This window comes from Oryctolagus cuniculus, chromosome 21 (genome assembly GCF_051225735.1).
Source record: "Oryctolagus cuniculus isolate XC-2025 breed Fujian yellow rabbit chromosome 21, ASM5122573v1, whole genome shotgun sequence".
Taxonomy (NCBI): Eukaryota; Metazoa; Chordata; class Mammalia; order Lagomorpha; family Leporidae; genus Oryctolagus; species Oryctolagus cuniculus.
This window is the reverse complement of record NC_142887.1, coordinates 33178521-33192308: the sequence shown is the minus strand read 5'-3', so window position 1 is coordinate 33192308 and position 13788 is coordinate 33178521. Positions and strand designations below refer to the sequence as shown.

The 13788-nt window shown below is 43.8% G+C and overlaps 1 long non-coding RNA gene across 5 annotated transcripts in view; it reads right to left on the bottom strand.

Moving 5' to 3' along the window:
• LOC103351725 (uncharacterized) overlaps positions 1–13788 on the bottom strand; it is a 72619-nt gene that overhangs the window by 1679 nt on the left and 57152 nt on the right. The window contains exons 1-4 of one of the 5 annotated variants that reach the window (XR_016227390.1): positions 12303–12630; positions 8069–8218; positions 2236–2362; positions 1900–1992 (exon numbers count right to left, since the gene is read on the bottom strand). This is a non-coding gene — a long non-coding RNA (uncharacterized LOC103351725). Of the gene's footprint in view, positions 1–1899; positions 1993–2235; positions 2363–8068; positions 8219–9730; positions 9788–12302; positions 12631–13788 lie in introns of those variants that run through there. The other 4 variants (XR_016227391.1, XR_016227384.1, XR_016227389.1 and 1 more) reach the window with 4 other exon arrangements.

Genomic DNA, 13788 nt, shown 5'->3' with positions numbered 1-13788 from the left:
TCTTTCTCTTTCTATTCTCACTGTCACTCTGCCTTTAACAATGATGAAACAATTCTATGAAATTTTAAAGAATGGAGAAATATTTAGTAAAAATATTCAGACATTGCCTAGCAATTAATTTTTCCCTGTGCTTTCTCTTGAACTTATTTTTATTAAAATGGTGTGTTTTGGTGCTACTCTGACATATCAGCCATAAAGAAGGGCAAAACTATTTCTGCATCATGTACTTGTGGGTGGAAAAGAATGAAATGTGTCTTTCCTGCAAGCAGGACCACATTGAAGAAACAATTTTTGAATAGATGGTTGTCACATGTTTACTCTTCCCAGGAAAACTGCATTTGTGAGATTTTTCAAATGAAGTCTACTTTTTCTGCAATCTATGACAGCATCCACATCTTCCTAAGGAAACATGACATCTTCAGCTTCTCAGAACTACAATAGGTACAGAAATGTCCCAATGTACCACCTGGGATATACACTCCCTATCACATTATCACATTAAAGAATTTGTTTTTGCGACCCAGGGGGTATTCATTCTTTAAAAGGTGTTTGCTAGCTCATTCTTTTTTTTTTTTTTTTGACAGGCAGAGTGGACAGTGAGAGAGAGAGACAGAGAGAAAGGTCTTCCTTTTTGCCGTTGGTTCACCCTCCAATGGCCGCTGCGGCCGGCGCGCTGCGGCCGGCGCACCGCGCTGATCCGATGGCAGGAGCCAGGAGCCAGGTGCTTTTCCTGGTCTCCCATGGGGTGCAGGGCCCAAGCACCTGGGCCATCCTCCACTGCACTCCCTGGCCACAGCAGAGGGCTGGCCTGGAAGAGGGGCAACCGGGACAGAATCCGGCGCCCCGACCGGGACTAGAACCCGGTGTGCCGGCGCCGCTAGGCGGAGGATTAGCCTAGTGAGCCGCGGCGCCGGCCTGCTAGCTCATTCTGAAATCAACAGCCTGGTTGCCTCCTCAATTCGTTCTATAAATGTTCCTTTGTGATATTTTGACTTTATGGACAATTTTATTCAGTTGTCAACTATCATCACAGAAAACTTCACTTCCTATGCCTTTGTTATCTTTTTGGCTTTTTTTCCCATAATGATATTGATAAATAAGAGAGAGTTCATACTTCAAACTCCATGCTTAAGCAAATCTGAGCCGCTCAACCTGAACACATGAGGTTGCATGGCCTTGGGACTCAAAATCTCATGACTTTCTTGCTCAGTCTAACATCACTTATTGTGTTCCTGTAAACATTCATGTTTAACTTCATGATTTCTGATGTCACAGCACAGAGGCTTGCTCCTGGTCATCTTTTAGCATTTACTTATTTGCTTACTTACTTAAGAGTCAGAGAGACAGAGAGTGAGACACAAAGAGAGACTGAAACAGGGTTGCCAGTCACAGGCTCGCTCTTCTAATGTTCCCAACAACCTATCATTTGCTTATGTATCTGAGAGGCACAGAGATAGAGAAAAAGGGGAAAGAGCCAGTTCACATATATTGGTTCAGTCTTGAGCTACTTAGAAGAGTAGGTTCTGTGCCTGGCCAAAACCATGAGTGAGAACTCCATCTAAGCAACTAGTAAAAACCAGTTTCTATAAGTTGTCCCAGAAGGAAAATGTAGGAAAGTGTAGAGAAGGACAAGTTAAATTTGGTGAATGTATCTAACCTAGAAGAAAACCCTTAGTGACATAAGAAAAGTACTGGAACCTTTTTAAATCAAACAACATACTCATCAAGAATAAAAGAGTTACACACTGCTATCCCTAGATACTCTACAATGCTTGTGTCTGATGTAACAAATCGGCTGTTGACAGCAGTAACACTTGTGAAAGATTAGTGGAAAAGCACCAGCCAACATCTGCTCCACTCTTCCTGCCGTGGACTCCCTGCCCATTGTGTGAGACTTACCTGGAAGGCTCTGATTTAGGTCTTCTTCCAATATCCATGGCTCTCCTCCTTGCTCCAACTTGAAGATCAACTAAGGTTTGGTAACACAGAACCCTGTTCATGGAAACAATGTAAGACTTTGTGAAATCACTATCCTGGATTGTTAAAAGGACTATGGCCTGGTTCAACAGCTATGCAACAAATGTTCCAAGTTGAATCCTCTCCTAGATAGTGGTCATTCATATTATTCATGGACTCACATTCTACATCTGCCCATCATCAAATTTTATGCAGTGTTGACTTGTTTGTCAAAGAGCAAGGAAGTGTTACCATTGGGCTTGTGATGGTGTCACTCACCCAAGGAAAGCAGGCTGCTGTAGATCTCCAGCATCACCTCCCTGTACAGGATCTTCTGTGCATGGGTCATGGCCTCCCATTCCTCCCAGGTGAAATACACCACCAGGTCTTCACATGCCACCATCTCCTGTAACACAACACTTTGGTCAGCATTTCAACTCTCTCACAAAACAAACACTGACAGTTGTGTGCCTTGTAGAGGCTATGAAGGAAGAAAGACGGATGTGGTTACATTTGAGAGCTGTGGAGCATCTGGACAGGCACACACAATCATTCAGCAGGGAGTCACACTGTGAATCAGATCACAAAGGGCCACATCTGTCAAAGGGGAACTGCAAAGTGGCTGAATAGGGGCCCAGACGGACACTTGGGTGAGCCATGCTAAGGAGAAGAATGTAGGAGTATTCAGGGAAAAACACAAGAAACCACCCATGACCCTACGATAGAATGAACATGAAGAATATACAGTCAAACTCTATACACAGTCACATCAAAGATGGCAGAAAAATGTATTTATAAAGAGAGGGCAGGAGTTAGCTTAGTGCTTACAATGCCAGCTAAGCTACCCTACCTCAGAGTGCCTAGGCTGGTTTTCCAGTACGGCTCCAGTTTCCAGCACACAGCTAATGCAGACCTGCAGAAGCAGTAATGCTGCCACCACTGAGGGAGGCCTCAAATCCACTCCTGACTCCCAGCTTCAATCCTATCCACCTCGACTCAGTGGGGTTATTCAGGGAGTGAATAAGCGCATGAGATCTCTCTGTATCTCTCTCCTTCCAATGTCTCTATCAAGCATATAAATACTTTTAAATAAGGGAGGAGATTCAAGTATGCCAAGAATAGAAAATAGCTTTTGGCTTATCTATGGTTATTCTACAGATAAACATTTGAAGACTTGAAATAACACCAAATTAAAGTGAAAACAATCTAATTATTTGCCAAAAACTAAACTTTGGAAAATCTGCAGAACAATCCGCATGTGACTAGGTCAGGGAAATGTACAGAGATTTGTTTAAGAGCCTGCAGTAAGCGTGTGTTGCAGCAGGTAACGTCTCCATTGGCAATGCTAGTATCCCGTGGGAACAGATGATTGGTGTCCTGGCTGTTCCAGCTCTAATCCAGCTCCCTGCTAAGGTCCTGAGAAGCAGCGAAGATGGCCTGAGTGTTTAGAACACTTGCACCAATGTGGGAGACCTCAATGGAGGTTCAGGCTCCAGGTTTAGGCCTGGTGCAGTCCCAGCCATTGTGGCCATTGGATGAGTGAAGCAGTGCATGCAAAGTATCTTTCACTCTGTCTCCACTTCTCTCAATTTTTGTAACTCTGCCTTTCAAATAAATAAATTAAACTTAAACATTAAAAGAATCTACAGTAGATTCTTTTCCCAATACATTCATGATTTTATCCAGGAAACAAGTGTAGCTCCTCAAATCTATTAAGGACTGCATTACTCTAACAATTTAAAAACAAACTTAACTGATTGGTGTTCTAGCACTAGGTGCCTCTTACCCTTGCAGAATGCTAAGTGTCATATCAGAGTGGCACTAAATCATTGCTGACTACATCATCTGTGTGATAGTAAAAGCTATTTCAGACATTACAACCACCAAAATCTAGCATATTTTATTCTAGCTTTCAACTCAAGCCATTTAAAAAAAATCTATCTTTTTGCTATGGCAACAGGAAGACTGGAGACAGAGTTGTCTTATCTTAGATGACTGTAATGTTTCATAACCATGCCAGATTCTTCACTCCCCTTACTTGTATATATTCCCTGAGAATGACAGTTATGTTTATTTATTTCATTTTAATCAATAAACTATTATAAATCTCTGAAAATGAAAACTGACAATAACTAAGGAAGAATTAAGAAAACCAATTATAGATTATGTATTATATTTTTTTTGCTCTTGGAAATATGTAGAGGTTCCAGAACTATACCTAGAAGAGAACATGAAAGGAAGGAGCTATAAGAAAATTTATCTGGCTTTCTTCTACACCGAACTGTTAAAAATAAAAACAGAATCAATAAATCATAATGAATACAGTGAGTAAACAGCAACTTCGCTGTGGAGGAACAAACCTTTAGACATGGAAATATATAGGAAAGTTCATGTATGTCCATTAAATGGCAGAAGTTATCATTGGTTTAAAGAACACATGTCTACATATTTGTAAAATAATGTAATAGTAGAAAAAATAAAAATTTAAAGTGGTTGTCCAAATAAATGAGGTTATGAAAGAGATAAACATTATATTATCATTAAAATTTACACTAAAGGAAGTTATTTTGAATTTGCTATTTTTCTATTAATGCAGAAGTACCACACAGGGATACAGTATTATGTACACTAGAAAACTTCTTGTTTTGTGTATACCTAAAATTCTATAGAAAGCATGCAATGTACAACTTCATATTTTGGGCTGAAATTGCATTGGAACAAATATGCATAATGTATATATAATGTAGTACACTTTCCCAGTAATGATTCCAAATAAAATCATTGCCTGTATCCATTCCTTCACAAGACCCTGAATTTCACCATTTCAGTTTCTTTATCCCATTAGATATCAGTAAATGTGATAGAAACAGATAACTTGGAAAGTATTTACCTTCTCAGATTTGCCTTATTAGACATAGATATCTTAGGTAAAACCCTAGGGCCTGTCTGTTGTTCAGATAATACCTAGCCAAGACTCAGCATGATGTTACAGGCATTTAAGTAAGTCATCTCCCTCTCTAAGGCACCAGCTTCAATCACTGCATTCAATAACTAAACCCTCATTTCTGACCCCAGACTGATCACAGGAACTGCCCATCTGATCCCAGCACAAAATACTGAATCAGAATTACAAATCAAATGGCTATTTGTTAAGCCATTGTGTTTTCTGATTTGTTCTTTTTTTTTTTTTTTTGACAGGCAGAGTGGATAGTGAGAGAGAGAGAGAGAGACAGAGAGAAAGGTCTTCCTTTGCCGTTGGTTCACCCTCCAATGGCCGCCACGGCTGGTGAGCTGCAGCCGGCGCACCGTGCTGATCCGATGGCAGGAGCCAGGTACTTCTCCTGGTCTCCCATGGGGTGCAGGGCCCAAGCACCTGGGCCATCCTCCACTGCACTCCCTGGCCACAGCAGAGAGCTGGCCTGGAAGAGGGGTAACCGGGACAGAATCCGGCGCCCCAACCAGGACTAGAACCCAGTGTCCCGGCGCCACTAGGTGGAGGATTAGCCTATTGAGCTGCGGCGCCAGCCCCTGATTTGTTCTACAAAAGATGCTGACACATACTGGTGAGTAGGGAAGAAAGTTGAATTACATGCAAAATACGATTAATACGATTTCACAATCTCATGTAGAAGTTTCTAAAAAGACAGGACTGGCATTGTCACATAGCAAGCAAAGCTGCCATCTGCAATGAAAACACCCCATATGGGCACCTGTTCATGTTCTGGCTGCTCCACTTCTGATCCAGCTCCCTGCCAGTGGCCTGAGAAAAGCTGTGGAGGATGGCCCGAGTACTTGGGCCGATAACTGCCAACGTGAGAGACCACGATGAAGTTCCTGGATGTTAACCTCAGCCTGTCCCAGCCTTGCCCATTCCAGCCATCTGGGAAGTGATCCAGCAGATGGAAGATTTCTACATATAACCCTTTCAAATAAATAAATAAATGTCTTAGGGGAAAAAAAGCTGCTCTAAACATGATCTATGCCTACCAATTGGATCTTACCAAAGCTGCTGACCCAAAAAAATTCTCAGGGCTCACACAAATAAATTATCTGGAGATCATAAGGTTATGCTTCACATTTCTGCTTCTATGTGGTCATTGTCTTCTTTTTGTTTATATTTTAAGAAACGTAACAGCAAATAAAGTCATCTTTACTACAATCGTACTGCTTCATGAAATGGGAAAAGGCGCACAGTAATTTCCTGTAGCTGCATATGTACTATATATTGTGCAAGATTTTCAAGAAGAAATTACGGACAGTAAGTTGGAAAATTTTTATGTTTTTGAAGTGACACATTCCATACATAGCATTAAGATCAAAAGGAAAGATATGCTTGCAGTATTCTTCTAAAGCAATATTTATTTGAAACATGTCATTTTATGCAATTGATCTGGAAAACTTTATAATTAAGTGTGGCAAAAAAGAAAATATTAACCAAAAGTTAAGTGCTGTGCATCTACAAATCATGCAACACTACTCAAACCACTTATCTCCTGAAATACAATTTGTTTCATCTATTTACATGCAGGGACCCTGGCAAACCCACCTTGAACTAATAGGAAAAACTGTTGTGTTTCAGGGAACAGCAGCACAGCTCTAGATAGCGAACTTGACACCTAGGTTGTACAGAGCTCAATTCTGCAAATCGTAATAGTAGAATGAAGTAATGGACATGTAGTAGGAGGCAATGGAGACAGTGACTTGCAGACATAAGAGGTTATCCATCAAGGCAGGCCACACCCTCAAGATCACTTAAATAAGCAACATTTGTTAGGCCTTTGCCTGTCTTTCTCAATCCATTCACTAGAAAGCTGCTCCAGAACTCCAACATCACAACTCTTTGATAACTTCGGGATGAGGTAAGGTAATATCAACTGTCTTGTTCACTCTGGTCAGTATGATCAAGAACCACTTGGACCATGCAAAACTAGAACCTTTTTTTTTTTTTGACAGGCAGAGTGGACAGTGAGAGAGAGAGAGAGAGAAAGGTCTTCCTTTTTTCCATTGGTTCACCCCGCAATGGCCACTGCGGCCGGTGCACTGTGCTGATCTGAAGCCAGGAGCCAGGTGCTTCTCCTGGTCTTCCATGTGGGTGCAGGGCCCAAGCACTTGGGCCATCCTCCACTGTACTCCCGGGCCACAGCAGAGAGCTGGACTGGAAGAAGAGCAACCGGGACAGAATCCGGCACCCAGACCAGGATTAGAACCCGGGGTGCCAGTGCCACAGGCAGAGGATTAGCCTAGTGAGCTGCGGTGCCAGTCCCAAAACTAGAATCTTTACATTTCTGTTGACTCTTTTTCCTCTCTTCTGAAGCCTTAAGGCATTATCTCCAAGATCATTAAGTGGTATTCTGTCAGTAATGGTTCTTATTCATGGAGCTCCCCTTTTCAAATATCATAAAAACTACTTACTTACAAAGGAAATAGGACTGTCACTCAGTACCCAAACTTCCTGGAAACTAGGTCAAGCATAAACTTCTGTAACCTTCAGTGAGTAGTGCTGGGCAGGCTACACAGTGCAGGAAACCAGAAACTTCACTTGAGGCCAGCACCGTGGCTCACTAGGCTAATCCTCCACCTGCGGCGCTGGCACCCCAGGTTCTAGTCCCGGTTGGGGCACCAGATTCTGTCCCGGTTGCCCCTCTTCCAGTCCAGCTCTCTGCTGTGGCCAGGGAGTGCAGTGGAGGATGGCCCAAATGCTTAGGCCCTGCACACGCATGGGAGACTGGGAGAAAGCACCTGGCTCCTGGCTTCGGATTGAAGCAGTGCACCAGCCGTAGCAGCCACTTGGGGGGTGAACCAATGGAAGGAAGACCTTTCTGTCTCTCTCTCTCAGTGTCTATAACTCTCTCTCTGTCTCTCTCTCTCTAACTGCCTGGCAAAAAAAAAAAAAAAAGCAAGCAAGCAAGCAAGCAAGCAAGAAAGAAAGAAAGAAAGAAAGAAAGAAGCTTCACTTGAAGATGTATCACAAATCCCCACAAATGCCAACTGCCACATGGTGTAAGTCAGTGTGCACGCACATCATGATTTCTCAGGCACTGTAGTGATATTTCACTAGCATTGCTAATACACTCATCTTACAGATGGGTAAACAGTGACAGGTGCAACCTACATTCACCTCATCCACATTTCAGCTCAAATGGTCTGAACACCCATCTGCATCCCACAGCCATCTTGGATGAGGCAGACTGTCCACAGGACGTTTAGAACCCCATTCCGTACACCTGGAGTCACACACTGGTCTTCTGTGAGAGCATCACATCTGGCAAAAAAAAAAAAAAATCCTTGAAAGCCCAGCCTTACTCACCGCTTCTCCATCTCTGGAACTGAGGACTTACACTAGTCCCTCCTGGACCAGCCAAGATCTACAGGGTGCACCTGCATGACAGATCCTAACACCTCAGATCTAGGAAGGTCACCTATGCCAACAAGACAGGCACCTGCCATGCCCTTCAGGGCTCCTTTGACCCCCACACTGACGTTCTCAGACACAGAAACCAACCACACAGTTCATGAGCAATGAGGACAGCCCAGGGGCAGGAGTTCTGTGAAAATGGCAGGAGTGGTTGGAATGGCGCACGCTGAGAAGGAAGCCAGAAGAGACTTTCTGTGGTCCTACCCTGCTGACATCATGGGCAGGTGAGCCTACACTTGCCATCAAACAATGCACACCTCCATTAGGAGGCAATGAGTATGATCCACATATTTGCTATAAAATCAGCCTCCTGACACACAGAGGATACAGCAAAAGTTGTGTAACGATGTGAGATGCCTAAATAGCACTGCAATTCCTCATTAAATCTGCATTTGATAAATTTACATTTGAAAGAAACATTCTATAAGTGGAGAAATTCTAAAGTGGAAAGAATTATTGGAAACTGTCATTAAGTTTATTATTCTTTTTAACTCTTTCAATTAAATTGTCATCTTAGAACTCTCATACTTATTACAGATATTTAGGAAAAAACTCCAACAATTCTTTCTAACATAAAGTATTTGAAGAAGAACCAAATATTCCTAAATAACTCACTTTTAATCCTTTAAAATAATATTTGAGCTTACCTAATAATACAATTAATGGGCCATCAATGGATCATATTACAAAGTGAGAAAATTATTTATATATATATATATTTAATGGAGAACTAAATATTTGGCTGTAAAACAGGCTGTCTGCCTTCTAAACTCTTTGTGAATATTTAAAGTTGCACTATCTGGTAATTCCTTACCCAAAAGTTCCTGAAATAGATCTATTCATCACTTCTTACAGTAGCTGTAAATATGTGCAAAAATTTATTTTTTTAACATCTGCACTCAATTTGTGGATTCCCAGAAATGAGGCAAAGAGAAAATAAAGGGTGTCATTCAGCTGTTTCACTCTTTTCCTGTCCAAAGGAGAATGGGCATGAAATTATGAATAAGTTCTTTAGGATTTGAGTAGCAGTGTCATGGGCACTGACTGCTGGCCCACAGCTACTGGTCATTTCTTTCTGTATATAATGTGTAATGCATGAATTGGGCTGTTTAAATTCCCGTATCATCTCTGATCTGGTGGTTGCCTTTCAATTACTTTATTCTGCAAGTTGAGGGACCTCCGTCTTGAGCTGCCATATTAACTTGACCTCAGACCCAGAAGCAAATACTTAGTTCTCAGTGTCATACAATTTAAACAAAAATGAAGTTGCAGGCATCAAAAAACTAGAGTGGTGCCATGAAATAGTGGATTCTGTTGTCATTTTCAAGAACCCTGCTGTCTACGGTGGTGGGCACGTACCTCTGACAGCAGGAGTTGTTCATTTTGGAATTGCAGATGAAGATTCTGTGTGGATCCCTGAGAACAGACAAAGTGGGAAGGCCACACACAACTGTTGTTGATTGGCACTTTACACTCGCTTCCTCTCTCCGGGTCTTAAATATCGCTTCTAAGTAATGACTGGCATTTATAATTTCAAGCACTTAGTCAAAAAGAGGAGTTCTAATACTTGATTAGAACTGAATGAAAAATGAAAAATATAGTCCTTGTGATATAAAGAGAGTGATGACCACAGAGTGAAACTGACTAATTCAGGACCCCACAAGGACTAAGATTTGAGGTCAGTCTAGAGCTACTCACCACTAATGGAAATATGCATTGAGTTACCAGTCAATGTTGTCTGATCATATTTTGCTTACTAACAAATTGATTCCTTAATATATTCCATAAAATCAGAAAGAAAACATGAATGTCAGTTTTCCTCCATGCACTGAAGGCCTGCTCCCTGAATTCAACATATTCAGTCAGTAGACATGCTACACACATTTTCTCATGAATTAACAGCCATATTCACAGATAAGTACAGAATATATCATGCAGAAGTAAAGTCACATTTTATGTGGAATTGAATTTGGAACATTTCTGTACTCTCATGTAGACTTGTCTGTATTAATGTAAAGTATGGATATTACTGTTATGTGCCTCATACTTTTGGATATCACATACACTGTAATGGAGTTCAGAAACCAGAATGGAAAAAAAGGCGAAAGATTAAATAAAGGAAAGCTACTACAAAAACCTAGATTGGGCTCACTTTGTAGCACAGTGGGTTAAGCTGATACCTGCATTGCTGTCAGCCCACATGTGTGCCAGTTTGTGTCCCATTTGCTCCACTTTTTTTTTTATTTAAGATTTATTTTATTTATTTGAAAGGTAGAGACTGAGAGAGAAGTCCTCCATCTGCTAGTTCACTCCCCAGATGGCCACAATGGCCGGAGCTGTGCCAATCTGACGCCATGAGCCAGGAGCCACCTCCAGGTCTCCCACGCAGGCGCAGGGGCCCAAGCACTTGGACCATCTTCTACTGCTTTCCCAGGCCATAGCAGAGAGCTGGATCAGAAGAGGAGCAGCCGGAACTAGAATCGGCGCTCATATGGGGTTCAGCTCCCTGTTATTTCATGTAAGAAAGTGGCAAAAGATGGCCCAGTTGTGTGGACCTCTGACACCCATAAGGGAGACCCAGGGAAAGTTCCTGGCTTCAGCCTGGCCCATCCCTGGCCATTCTGGGGAGTGAACTGATGTATGGAATATTTCTGCCCTTCAAATAAATAAATAAATCTTTTAAGAAGATTTTTGAAGATCCACTTGTTCCCTCTCAATTGGCCATAAGAGCAGAGCTGGGCTAATCTAAAACCAGATTCCAGGAACTTATTCTGGGTCTCCCACATGGGTGCAGGAGCCCAAGGACGTGGGCCATTTTCTTCTGCATTTCCAGGCACATTAGCAGGGAGCTGGTTTGGAAGTAGAACAGCCAGGATATGAACTGGTGGCTATATGGGATGCTGGCAATGCAGGTCGAGGCTTTTACCTACTATGCCACAGTGCTGAACCTAATAAATATTTTTAAAAATCTAGATAAAGAAGCCGGCGCCGTGGCTCAATAGGCTAATCCTCCACCTTGCGGCGCCGGCACACCGGGTTCTAGTCCCGGTCGGGGCACCGGATTCTGTCCCGGTTGCCCCTCTTCCAGGCCAGCTCTCTGCTATGGCCAGGGAGTGCAGTGGAGGATGGCCCAGGTGCTTGGGCCCTGCACCCCATGGGAGACCAGGAAAAGCACCTGGATCCTGGCTCCTGCCATCGGATCAGCGCGGTGCGCCGGCTGCAGCGGCGGCCATTGGAGGGTGAACCAACGGCAAAGGAAGACCTTTCTCTCTGTCTCTCTCTCTCACTGTCCACTCTGCCTGTCAAAAAAAAAAAAAAAAAATCTAGATAAAGGAGGAAAATATAAAATGTATAAATTACAGTTGTATATATGTATACATTTCTGAAAAGTGCATAATTTGACCCAACAGGAAATCTAAAATTTATTTTTAAATGATATAATTAAAACAAATATTAATTCTTATATCTGTACAGTGTAAGATATACATCAACCTTCCCAGATTCTATATGTGCTTTTTTTTTTTAATTTTTGACCGGCAGAATGGACAGTGAGAGAGATAGAGAGAAAGGTCTTCCTTTTGCAGTTGGTTCACCCTCCAATGGCCGACGCGCTGCGGCCGGCGCACCACGCTGATCCGAAGGCAGGAGCCAGGTGCTTCTCCTGGTTTCCCATGGGGTGCAGGGCCCAAGCACTTGGGCCATCCTCCACTGCACTCCCTGGCCACAGCAGAGAGCTGGCCTGGAAGAGGGGCAACCGGGACAGAATCCGGCGCCCCGACCGGGACTAGAACCCGGTGTGCCGGCGCCGCAAGGCGGAGGATTAGCCTAGTGAGCCGCGGCGCCAGCCTCAAAATCCTCCAGCACCACGGGGAAGCAAGGGACCCACGTCAGGCAGCCGCCATCCACCCTCACAGGCATCTGTTCCCCATACCTGCCGTGGGAAGTCCGGGAGGCACGTCCCCTCTCTCCAGGGCACACAGGGAGCGTGGGGCAGGGAGAGTTACCTTCGCGTGGGGCCCACAGGCAGCAGATGCGGAGGGAGGCACAGTACCACGGGGTGGCAGGCGGCGGTGTGTGCTGGCAAACTGCCGAGATGGCACGTGCAGAGCACGGAGGAGGAGTAGCGTGACCTCTGAAGGTGAACTCTGATCACTGAATGAACGTCCTCTGCCCCCACCCCGCTCAGAGCCCCGTGCGCATGCGCAGATTCTCCCACATCCATAGGCTCAGGCCTTGGGCGCTCCCAGTAAGGCAGGGTACCTTGGGACTCTGGGAAATGGAGTCCAGTCCGGAGCATTCCTGAGACCCAGCTAGCCCTCTCCAAGGGCTTCTGTCTGGCCCGTGGAGACAGACTGAAAATCAGAGGGTATTCGCTTTTATTTACATCCCTCCTCTCCTTGCTCCCCACCCCAAAATTCAAGGATCAGTTGCTAGTCTTCTTCCTTTCCTGAATCAAAATCTTACAGAGTGGGTCCAGGTGCTCCCCAGCCTGCGGCACCGACATCACCTACAGGAGCCCGTTCAAGTCCCGACTGCTCCACGTCAAGCTCTGCTAGCGAGCCTGGGAAAGCAGCAAAGGATGGCCAAAGTTCTTGGGCCCCTGCACCCACATAGGAGACTTGGAAGAAGCTCCTGGCTGCTGGCTTCCGATAGGCTCATCTCTGGACATTGTGGCCATTTGGAGAGTGAGTGAGCAGGAGCTTCACCTGAGTCTCCCACGTGGGTGGCAGGGGCCCAAACATGTAGACCATTTGTCACTGCTTTTCCCAGGCCATCAGCAGGGAACTGGATTGGAAGTGGAGCAGCACTGCCCCCCAAAATTTATTTTTTAAAAACGTAGGTAAATAAATAATTTATGTATGTTTTAGGGAGTTTAGAAAATGTGAAAGGAAAATACATTGTTAAAATATTTGTATGTGATCTCTGAGACTCTTTGGGAAATAAATAACTGAGTGACTTGGTGCTTTTTAACAATATACGTTTTAGGGGCAGGTGTTTGGCCTAGCAGTTAAGATGCCTGTGTCCCACAGCAGAGTGCCCGAGTTCAGTGCCCAGCTCCAGCTCCCGATTCCAGCTTCCTGCTAAGGCACACCCTAAGAGGCAGGCGTGATGGCTGAAGCAGTTGGATTCCTGCCACCCATTTGGGAGACTTGGATTGAGTTCCCAGCACTGGCTTCATTGCAAGCATTTGGGAAGTCAACCAGCACTTGGGAGCTCATAGTCTCTTTTTCTCCTTCTTTCTGCCTCTCAAATAAATAAATTAAAAAAATACACATTGATTGTGCATACCACATTATAAAAATGTCTGGATTTTTAAGAATTTGCCTCAGTCATCCCCTCATCACCATAGCAAATCCAGCATTTTCAGTGCACCATTGCCTCCCACACAGGCCGTGCGTTCTACACCTCACTGGAAT